The sequence below is a fragment of the Paramisgurnus dabryanus genome, chromosome 5 (genome assembly GCF_030506205.2).
Source record: "Paramisgurnus dabryanus chromosome 5, PD_genome_1.1, whole genome shotgun sequence".
Lineage (NCBI taxonomy): Eukaryota > Metazoa > Chordata > Actinopteri > Cypriniformes > Cobitidae > Paramisgurnus > Paramisgurnus dabryanus.
This window is the reverse complement of record NC_133341.1, coordinates 37837370-37850050: the sequence shown is the minus strand read 5'-3', so window position 1 is coordinate 37850050 and position 12681 is coordinate 37837370.

Below are 12681 nucleotides of genomic sequence, written 5' to 3'. Positions count from 1 at the left end.
CGATTTACAAGCAGACTCCTCCGTATGATTTCGCGAATCGCTCTCGCGGTACTTTGACGTCATCTGGCTGTTGATTCTTGTGAAGCCCCATAAAGTCGAATAACCTTATTATATACGTAGACGCCTCGTGACATGCTAGAACGTAATCCAGCGTCGCCGCCATATTGGTTGGGTCTCCTCAGTCTACGCTGGCACCGAAGTCAATAGGAGTCAACGTAGAGCGAGCAACTATGCCCGTATTTTGTGCAGTTTACGGTTGCTCTGTATTGATACCAGATCGCATGGGATTACCTTTCACAAGTAAGGTTTGACTGAACAATCATTTTGGTTATTTTACCATTTATAATACATGTCATCATAACTAACGTTACTTACGTGTAACCAAACCGTGTGAAAATCCGGTAAAAATTCGGGAAGTTATGATTATTGTAGTTGGGGATACGTCTTCCTCAGTAGAAATAAATGCAGGGGGCGTGTTGGAGACCTTTCCAAGATGGCGGCCGCGCTGAAACGTCATCTCCAATTGACAGTGTCAGGCTATGAGGCGCTTACGAATATAATGTATATGCGAAGGAAAATCTGATGGCTCCGTTTCTTTTTCAAACCTTTTAGAGAACTTAAAGAAATAGATGATCCAAAACTAATAAACATTTTCCCATCATGGAGTGACAAACTCAAATAATCACTATAAAAATATCGTTAAAGTTTTATGCAGGTTGTAATCCAAGTCTTTATCATTTGATCTTGAATGAATCTAATAAGATATTTTTTATATTTACTTGTTACTTGTTATTGAGATCTTTTGATTGCAGACATTTAATTCTGAAACTCCAGAAACGACACATGTGAGACACTTTTTTTTCAGATCTAGCAGAATAAAGTGAGATATGTTGATAAATCTCATTTTTCCTCAGACACTACTATGAAAATATACAGTCGATCATATTCACTGTATGTCTCTCTCACACCCTCAAATGTAAACTAAACACCGCCATGATCTCATCAAACCCTTATGTTTCTGTGTTAGTTATGTATTTATATTTACATCATAAATAAACAGCTCAGTGCACATCAAACGTTTGATCTGCCAACAGATTGACCAGAGGACAAACAGGTATTTCATTTGTAAAGGTTATATCAGGTCATATCAGTGAGTTTAATATTTCCACAGACAGAAGGATTATATTACTATCTGTCTGTTTATCCAGGGCTTTTAAGTCGGAGACGGTGAACATCTGTTTCTGATTAATATATCATAATGAGAGCCTTAGATATTTTTACATTTATATATTTTAGACACCCTGTTGTACCTTTGAATGTCAAAAACACTGTAGCCTATTTATAGTTTATCAGCTTATATTTGATTGTTTAATGTGACTGTAGAGAATAATGTAGTCATTTATTTTATCTTTAGGTTAAGTTTTATTTGTCTTTGTCTCTATTATAAGTTTTGTTTGGCATGGCTGTGTGTTTGTTAATGTGAGATATCTTTACATTTTCCAGCATCATTCAGTGAGCTAGTTTTTAATCTTAAATGACACTTTGATGTGTTTAAATACTTCTGCTTAATACACCAAAACTTGGCTGATTTAATGTTAAGTGCATGATTATTGTGTATATTTATCACTAGATGGCGCTAAAGACCGATACAGAAACAATGAGCTCGACTGACTCTGGTGCGCCACCATAAGGTCATAGTGGGAAGAATAAAAACACAATAAACAATGTCCCATAAATGTTGTACAAATGTAAAAAATAAACGAGTTCAATTTTTAAAAGAGTGCACACAAAGTCAGATAATGAATTAATTGAATTGATAGAGAATTTCTGCTTCACAAAACAAATCCAACAAATTCATGTTATCTTCACACATATCATTCCTCCTTTATGAACATATCATTAAATCAAGTGTTTTTTGTTACATGAGAGATATAAACATTTAAAAAGCTGAAAGGGATTTTGTATGGATTGTTAATAGGTTAATTATTCTGTCTTGTAAGGTCTTATACTGCACTGTTCCCATTACAAAAAGTAACCATGTTTTTTGTAGTAAAAGTGTAGTAACCATTTTTGGTGTATTGATATTAGCAAAACCATTGTTTTACCACAGTAACCTTTTTTTTTTTTTAGGTTTAACTGTAGTAAAAACATAGTTAATTTTCGTAAGTGTTAACCCTCATTTTGTTTGAACCCAAATAAGTAAGTACACTTATCCTAAACCCTGAAAATTTCCTCCAAGTGATTTCATTTAAGCCACGAATTACATGATTTCTCTCATTCAACACATTTGTTAGTGTGTGTGTGTGTGTGTGTGTGTGTGTGTGTGTGTGTGTGTGTGTGTGTGTGTGTGTGTGTGTGTGTGCGTGTGGTTTTGCTTGCAGTCCTATTGTTGTGGTGAGTAGCATCTTATGACACTGAACCTTTGACCATAACCCCTCCTCCTCATCCAACCCTCCCCGATGTCTTTATCCATCCATGAGAATGAAATCATTACTATTATTATCATGATTATTCTGATTGATTTGTCAATAATCTTCTCTTAAACTCCATCAGTCAGAGTAGTGTACAGCACTTTCAGGAACTCTTTTATTTAATTGAATCTCTTCTTTGAACACAGCAGGATTTTGTAAAGATTTGTACTGTTAATACCCTCCATTTAAGAAAATGCATGGCGAACATTAAATATGTCAGTAGTGAGAGCTTAAGGGATGATTATTTAATGGGACAGCATCATGCTCATTTAATAAAGAGTCAAAAGAAGACTTGCTTTTATCTTTCTGCTGTGGATTTATTAGAAAGCAGATGAAATACATTAAAGGAATTGATTTTAAACACAATAGATTTCATCTGTTTTCTGAACAATAGTTAACAGAGAGTAATATTACTTACAATAAATGTTTTCAATTTGCTATTAGATTTAGATTTGTAACTTCCATTTACAAACATTTTTATTGTTTCTCACGATGCTGTAAATATGTCACACCACAGACACCAGAAACATGTGATGATGACCTACAGTATGATGTTTTTAAATCAATTGAACATATATGATAATATGATGAAATGTGAATGATCACATATGTTGCTGTATTGCATGCTTTATTGCATTAACAATAATAATAAGAATGTGTATATATATTGCACATCATAAACAAGTTACACTTTTTATGAAGCCCATGCTTACAATGAATTATAGTCACCTTTATAATTATTTATAGGCAGTTATTACTATTCTATAAATATATTTATAAACACCTATACCCCATTATAAGAACAATATAGTTACATTTATAATATTTTTATTATTACTTATAAGTGATGCATTTGCTTTTCAATGTGCATGCTGATAATCCACTATACAATGGTTTATAAGTATTAATTACTCAGTCATACTTCCTTCATTAGTCATGCAGATTTAGTTCTTTGTCATAACCGATTTGATTTAAATGTTTGTTTTACTGGTATGTAAATCACAACTGTTTGTAAATGATTTTTACATTACTTTATTATAGGCATTGTTTTTAAATTGGCAAATAACTATTAAAAAATGGACAATGAATAACATCTTCATGATTTGGATTAGAAAAACTGTATCCTTTGCTTTCACTTCAATAATGCATTTATAGAGGTTAATAACTGTATTATGACTCATAATAAGTAACTCATAACATTTAGCATAAGCTAAATGAATAAATGTAAATAACATGGCTATAACAATAAAACTCAAATCAGTTATTTGAAATAGGAATAAATCTGTAAATCTAAAGCAAATGCACCACTTATAAGTAATAATACGAAACTTTAACTGTTCTGTGTCTTTATAAATATATTTATAGAATAGTAATAACTGCCTATAAATAATTATAAATGTGACTATAATTCATTATAAGCATGGGCTTCATAGAAAGTGTTACCAAAAAGATAAAACAATTATCGGACAAAAATTGCACTAATATATCACATATATCAAACTATAATCATCTTATGTTTTATGCATATGTAATTGCTCAGAGATCATATATTCACATATGATTTATACACACAGTATTTCACACAAAATCTAAAATCTCATTTAATTGTCCGACTCTTTTTAAAGATTTGTTTGTCTGTCATCTTGACTGTCTGAAGAAACACTAAAGAGAGAATCTGATAAACAGACCATCAAGTGTCTGATAATCCACAGCTCAAAACAATTCATCTTAATACAGTTCAGAAGAAAAACCCAAGACAATGAGATTTTATTAAGCTGCTTGGGGCTTTAAAATGGGCAACAGAATATTTGATTTAATTTTTTTAATGTGCCTTTAAAAGCAAAAGCCATCTGTCAATGTTACCTTTCTATCAATGCTCATAGCTGATGTTAACATTTGTCTCATTGTAGTTTAAGTACTATTGTAGGCTATCATCATCATCTTGTTTTGGGGTTGCATGCGGATACTAAAATTTTTTAGAATGGGAGCGACGTAAATCACCTTCAGTCTCCACAGATGTAGAATATACAACAAGTTTAAGAAAAATATATATTGTGTTCATGCAACATATATTCTGTAAGCAACACATCATATTTATCTACAATTTCAGTATGTATCGCATGTAAATTCAGTACCCAGATAAATCTGCGTGTTAGTCCAGATGATGCTGAAACACTTTCTGTGTTTTCTATTATTTTTCATTATTTTTCATTGACACTGATCACACCAAGAGAAGCGTAAATATTCCTTACTTTTGTAAGATGTTAAAACACATCATTAAGTTCTAAAATCTCTGTTGTCAACCGTACAAACTAAAATCTTCATTTTTTAAAACCCCAAAGCCACAATTGATTTTAAATTTAAAGTACCGAAATCAGAACGTTTTCTTTTTTATAAAGGAAGTCACAGCATTAAAACTGCAAAAACATGAAGCAGAAAGCTGCTGCTAACAGTTGAATTGTTAAAAAAAAACATGTCAGCCACTTTTGTCATATTAGTCTTTTGTTTTTAAAAGCTATAGAAAGTGTAAGCCATATATGCATCCAAAGTCACTTGGAAGCCACCAGACCAATTTCCCTAATGAGAATGCATACAGAAAATCCTCTCTGCAAAGCCCACTGACCACCAAAGCTAGGAGAGAAGAGAGAGAAAGAGAGAGAGAGAGAGAGAGAGAGAGAGAGAGAGAGAAAGAGAGAGGGAGCGTTACCCCAACATGAGCTGACAAATCCTCTGTATTGTTTTGATTCTGCTCTAGCTCATCTCTTGTGGAAGAAGACTTTAAACTCTTCTCTAAAACCTTTTAAAATTCCCACCAAGCTTACAATCCTTAGACAATTCCTCGGACCGGGAGACAAGCTCCTTAGGCTAATGGCCATTTTGCCTTGACTTTTAGTCTGGTTTAGCTTCACACTAATGTGTGTTATGGGTTTCAGAGCGCTGTCGTAAGCTGACTAGAGAAGATATTGAGCCTGGCAGGCCAAAGATAAAACATACAGTGTAGTGGACACATAGATAAACATTTCAAATACTGTAACGTGATCTGTGTTGTTTTGACTTTATGAAATTATGATTATGGCTTCTTGTTTTTCTGCTTCTTGTTTTTTGTTTTTTAGACACTAAAACAAGAAAGAACGATGTCATATACTGTCACATGACTTACAGTCACAAGAATAATGTTCATCTAGATCAGGGTTTCTCATACTTTTCATTCGCAATGCTACTAAAATACTGTAGATATTATCTATCCCGGGACCCACCAACAAAAACATAACATTTTATATTGGAAATCTGAGGAAACACACATTATTATTTAAGTAGTTTTTGGTATTATTTTCCTTGTAATTTACTTAAAGGTGTCATATCATGAAAATCTGACTTCATGTTTAAGTGCTATAATTAGGTTCCCAGTGTTTCTATCAACCTAGAAAATGTCAAAAAGATCAACCCAGTTAACCAACTTAGTTTTGGTAAACCATTCTCCGCAAGCATGTGAAAAAATAGTTAAATGAAATTTGGTTCCCCTTGTGATGTCAGAAGAGGATCTTATTATAATAATATCTCCCGTTTATCTGAACTATAAAACCACGGCACTGACATTTAGTGCAGAGAGAGAAAATAATTGACAGCAAAATTGAGTTTCAATTTCAACAAATTACCATTATGGCGATCAGTGTTTGCATTATCATCAGCTCATTTGCATTTTTAGGACAACGGTAAAAACTGTACATTTTTGCTCACACCTACAAAGTGTCAATTTTAACATGCTATAAAAAATTATCTGTCGGGTATTTTGAGCTAAAACTTCACAGTTGTACCTTAAAATCATAATATGACCCCTGGATTCCGATATCAAAAGACCTTATGTTATACTACGAGCCTGTTGAATGCTTTATTTTGATTGGCGGAGAAATGTTCCATGGGTGTTGATTATTTTTCTGTAACCTGTCAAATGTCTTAAAACTTAACACCAGAGCTATGTTTGTGGTAACTGTGGTATAAGAGGAATAATCGACTATAATTGCAGTTGAATTACTTGAAAATAACGCACAATTGTGGTGTAAATCTGCTTCGCATTACCACCTTGGGTGTGCATTATTTTTAAAAACGGTCTGTCATCTAATTATTCCTTACGTACATCATATTAAACCACTGTCATTGCTAGTCAGCAGTTGGACTATACAGTTTTTGTGTCATTCACCCGACCCGCTACAGAAAAGAAACTTATAGAGACCCACCTGATCCCACGGTGTGACTCATAAAAGGGTCCCAATCCACCATTTCTGACTGATATTATGGATCTGTGATGATGTCACACTGAAGGACTCAAATATAACTTACAGTACTGTATATATCTCTGTGTGTGTGTGTGTGTGTGTGTGTGTGTGTGTGTGTGTGTGTGTGTGTGTGTGTGCGTGCGTGCGTGCGTGCGTGCGTGCGTGCGTGCGTGCGTGCGTGCGTGCGTGCGTGCGTGCGTGCGTGTGTGTGTGTACCTGGTAATTATCACATTGTGGGGACCAATTGTCCCCACAAAGATAGGAATACCAGTGTTTTTGTGACCTTGTGGGGACATTTTGATGTCCCCATGAGGAAACAAGCTTATAAATCAAACAAGATGATGTTTATTGAAAATCTAAGGTACAAGAAAGGTTTTTGTGATGGTTGGGGTTAGGGAATGGGGTAGGTAAGGGGAATAGAATAAACAGTTTGTATGGTATAAAATGCATTACGTCTATGGAATGTCCCCACAAAACATGGAAACCAGAATGTGTGTGTGTGTGTGTGTGTGTGTGTGTGTGTGTGTGTGTGTGTGCTTAGTGGTGCTGAGCAGATGCTGAAGAGACACAGCATCAGGTTACTGCTGTTACCATAGCAACAGTTTCACGGTAGTAACTCAGGTTTCAGCAGATGGAGCCAAATCAACACTCCTCCATCTACACCTGTATTCTTCTGTATGACCATAGTCATCTCTCTCTCTCTCTCTCTCTCTCTCTCTCTCTCTCTCTCTCTCTCTCTCTCTCTCTCTCTCTCTCTCTCTCTCTCTCTCTCTCTCTCTCTCTCTCTATCTCTCTCTCTCTCTCTCTCTCTCTCTCTCTCTCTCTCTCTCTCCATCAGCCAGAAAGTTTATTGACATGAGGGTTTGAAGGGACACCCTCAGTGTGTTTGTTTGGTCTTTGTGTTGTGTTTGAGGGCTTGAGGTCAGTGATCTCTTCTGGTTCTTGGCCTACTTTAAGCAGAAGTGGATCAAGGACAGAGGGATTATCTGAGCTCTCGCTCCATCGCCCGCATCCGACTCCTGCAGTCTGTCAGAGATTAAGAGTGAAGATGCTGCAGGAGTTTAGAGATGTCACGCCAATATAAGCTCAGACTTTATCTTATGCCCATTTCCATAAAGAAGAGCAACGATTATCGTCTTATTATCTGTGCTAAATGCTGGATTATAATTGGGTGTGATCTTTAGAAGTCTAACACTTCTAAAATTATGAAAATATGAGTTTACCTTTTAGAAACTTTTTTCTTCTTTATTAAATGAAGTTTCCAACAAAATCATCACAAACATTTTGCCATAAATAATTAGTTGTGTATGTATTTGTGTGAGATAGAGAATAAGAGTTCTTATTGAGGTTAATTGAGTTCTCTCATCCCCCCCACACGTCTGTTTTGTCTTGAATCCTGTGAGCATCAGTCTCTCTCCTCCAGTAAAGTGGGTCATGCTCTGAGACTGTAGGATTATGAGATGTGTAGTGTCTCTTATCCATGATGTCTAAATCCTGACGCCCCTGGAAAGAAATAAACAACATGTACCACTTGACCAAACCCCCCCCCTCACCCATCAGTTCATTCACACGATTCATGACATCATGTTGAAGACAAAACTCAACTTGTGATGAAAACTATTTAAACAACTTTCACCTGTGTGATTTTCACAGAGTAAAATGAATTGTTTTCTAATCTAGAACAGCTCAGTGATAATGACATATAATAATGACAAAGTGATAAATGTGCGCTTTTAAACAGCTGACCTCTGAACGCTTCATGACAGCACATTTGTCCACGACACACACACACAGTGATTAATACACAGTGGATAAATAATAAATACATTCATTTGGCTCTTAATTCATTACATCAATCAAAGATGAATCAGAGCAGATTCGAGCAGGACAGAAGGAGGTTTTGCTGACATTGATTATTGAATCTCTCTAAAAGTTTAAAGTCATTTGTGATCTGCTGAATATGTTAAATCTGTCATTTGATTTATCTCAATCATTATTTTGTGTATTCATTTCTTTAGATTCAGCATGTGAATGAGTTTTTATTATGCTTACTGGTGTCTATATTTTTAATATTTCACCTCACATGATTTCTCACTGTAAAAAAATGCAACTTTTTTGTGAAATCAACATATATTTTTATGTTACTTTAACTTAACAAGTTAAGTTATACAACTTCAACTTGTTTTTATGCGTTCAAACCAGACGCGGATGAAGCGTTAAGCACATGTGATTTACATAAGTCAATGCAAAGACTCAATCACACATATCTGGACATATCTTCATACTTTTATAGAAACAGAAAATTATAAGGATCTTGCTTGGAAGAAAGTTAGTGAGGACTTCAAACAATCTGGTAAATTGTAAAATAAAAATGCTCTATATATATATTTTTATTGTTTTAATGTTTTTATGAATGTTGAGCTTTCTTCTTTTGTTGTGAAGCACTTTGTGATTTTTATCTATGAAATGTGCTATAGAAATAAACTTTATTTACTTAGAGAGAGAGAGAAACAACAAATTCAGTGTATTTGCGTCTGAATTTAATGCATGAATGATGCGAATTTTACGCGCAAATGAAGCAAGTTAACTCAAAACATTCAAGCTCCAACTACGCGCAAATAGCGTGATTTAAAGGCTATTCGCGTTTGGTGTGAATGCACAGTAATGCTACATTCACAGCAAACGCGTAGCATCGCGTTGTTCGCTCTAGATTACTCGTGGGATTTAACTTTGTGTCATGTGAATTTTTCTCTTGAGCTGAATATTTTCAAATTTCGCGAAGGCGCGTGTGAGGTTAATCGCGTGTGTCTTCGCGGCATCGCGCCGCCCAATTCGTGTCATTCGCATCGCCCCGCGCGAGGATGCGTCTGATCACGTCTTCGCATGGAATTTTTATGTAATCTACTCGCGCAAATCGTTGAACTCTGGTGTGAACCCACAGTAAGTAATGTCAAAACTTAAAGTAGTAATTTGAATTGACTTGAAAAAGTTATTTTACCTTCATGCTGCGTATTTTTTACAGTGTACTTTTGTCAAAATACAGTTCAGTCAGATTTAAAAAAAAAACTCATCTGCAATCTTAAATGGTTCATGTTTGAAACCATTTTTCAAACCATGAAAGCAATAAATATGACATCCTCAAGTAAAGTCTCAACACATCTTTTAATAATTTCTTCTTCAGTTTTTGTCAAACTAATATTTATTCCATCATGTAAGAGAAAGGATTAAATGTTGAGATGTCAGACTGCAGGTGTTGAATTTAAGGTCAAGATCAGTCAACGAGTTTCATGCAGAATACATCACAGACCTGAAGTAAATGTAATAAATAATAACTACTGTGGTCAACTCATGAGAAGCTGAGTTTACAGAATGCCTGAAGATATCTGTTTGTGTGTTAAAGATCAGACCACCTAAGAACACAAAGTGAGAGAATCTGAATGTGTGTTAACTTCTCTTAAGGGCTTTGAACTTTGACCTGGAGAAGTGTGTGTGTCTGACCTGATGCTTGTTGTGTTTGCCGTTTCAGACAAAGCAAAACCGAACATCTCTAAATAAAGAGGAGGTCATAAAGGTCACTCATATGTGGCAGTTGTGTTGTAAGATAGAAAGAGCAGTGAGATTCCTCCAGCGTGGACAGTTGTGCATCTCATTGTTTGAGATAAAAACAGTGACACATGTGGGTTGTAAATATGTCGGTCTGGAGCTGCAGATCATTGTTCAGACGTCCACAGGAGCACTTAGGTCTTTTGTTACATTGTGTTGTTCATCATTAGCATCTCAATATTCGAAGGTTGATGTCAGTAGAGGAACCTTCGCCCTTTGAACTCAAACACAAACCACTGCTCAATGACGCTCTCGTGTATAGAGTGAAAATAATATAACAAACACACTGACAGAGGTACATTACATCAGATTTATCCTGTTCCTAGAACAGTTTCCTGCAGTGTTTTGTGGATATCTATTGTATTATGTATGTGTCTTGTCCAGGATTTTCCAGGATTTGGGGTAGATCCTCTGGGCAACATTGGTTGACCGCATACATCATTGAAGTTTATTATTTCAGGTTCTTTTTAAAAAATAAAAGCAACCCTTACATTTGAAGCAAGAATGAAACTACAATGATTATATGTTTATGTTTTTAACTGAAATGTAAGAACCTTGTTGACGTATGTGAAATACAAATACGACTTCTGGAAGACGCACCAGAAATCCTGGCCAGGACGAGTCACAGAAAAAAATGGCACGTATGGTCACCCTGTAAAAATTAAAAACACATTCAAGGTATAAAGAGATGATTAAACGAATAAATACATATTGAAATTATTTTTTATAAATAACATTAAAATAGTTTTTCCATTTTAAGTTTCAATGATTCACTTTTACGTGCCAGATCATATACTGTAAAAAAAAATGCAGCATTTTTGTCAAATCAACATATATTTTTACGTTTTAACTTAAAACTTTAACTTTTAAGTTAAACAATTTCAACTTCATTTTATAAGTGTTGTCAACTTAACCGTGCCAAAACTTACAATAGTCGGTTGAATTGACTTGCAAAATCAAGTTTTAACTTCATGCAGCATTTTTTAATGATATTCAGGATTCAGGAGCTGAATGGTGTCCCCCGCGTTGGCCCGCTGACCCACTGAACGGTCAGCAGCACACTCCGGGCGTCTGTTGGGCGGTCACGAACGTACAGAGAAGAGCGACTGGACAGTTTAGCCAGCTGCTCTTACAAGCCATTGGCCAATGAAAGCTGACAGATGGACAATCTCAGAACAATGAGAGTTTTCTGTAGGAGCGGCTAGGCTAACGGCTAGTCAGACATATAACAACACGGCGTCTCTGTCCCGAGAGCAAATTCACTGCTGTGGGTTTTTAAATTCTTTATGGTTCTTTAGTGAAAATGTTCATTTAAGACTAACACCTAAATAAACCAATTACATTACATACTGCTTGAGTTTTGCTTTAGAAGAACAAACATCCATCTTTTGAGATGTACCGGTAAATATCTTTAAAGCTTTTATGCCGTTTCATATTTTCTTTTAGATGATGTTTCCTGTAGGCATCAACAGGCTGAATGTCTTCTGATCACCAGCACATCGAGTAACCAAGCCTGTTTAATGAGGCGTGTGATTGGTTCCCTCCCTCCCATCACAACACATCTCATTCAGTCCTGTGATTGATTATGACAAGCACACAATAAAGACCTGGAGTCAAGACCATCCTGCCAAACCCCCGGCCATCAGCAAACTTCAGCATCATCTACATCAGTTGTTTACATACTTCTGACTGCATGTGTACCGTCTTGCTCAGCTGATCCCATGAACTCATATACTGATGTAATGCACTGTAAGTCACTTTAGATAAAAGAGTCTTACAAATGCATAAATATAAACTGGACATTGCAGTTCTGCTGCAAGCATATAGACGCGATTCCATTTAGTTTGTGTTTAATAAAGTACCTCATAATTTACACTGTCTTTGAAATAGAGATAAGTGCTTACTGAATACTCTTCATTATATATACTATATTATCTTTACTACATTTCTTACATTTAATTTACTAAATAATATATTGGAAATAAAAAATTCTGTTTGGCCAAAGTTAAATGAACTTAAGTTTTTATCTTTACTTTAAAATAACAGCCTTATGCAAAACATTTTGGGAATCAACATCTGAAAAAATGTAATCTACAGTAAGTTACTGGCAAACAGCTGCATAACTACAGCAAACAGTTTAGATATTGCAGAAATAAACTGAATATCCAGAGTCAGAAATAAAGAGATGTATTTGTTTTACAAAACTGTAAAAAGTATTATTTAAAAAAATGTGGTTACTTTATTTTACGGTGTCCACGTTCAAGTAGGCAAGGCAAGTTTATTTGTATAGCACATTTCATACACAGAGGTCATTCAAAGTGCTTTACATAGAA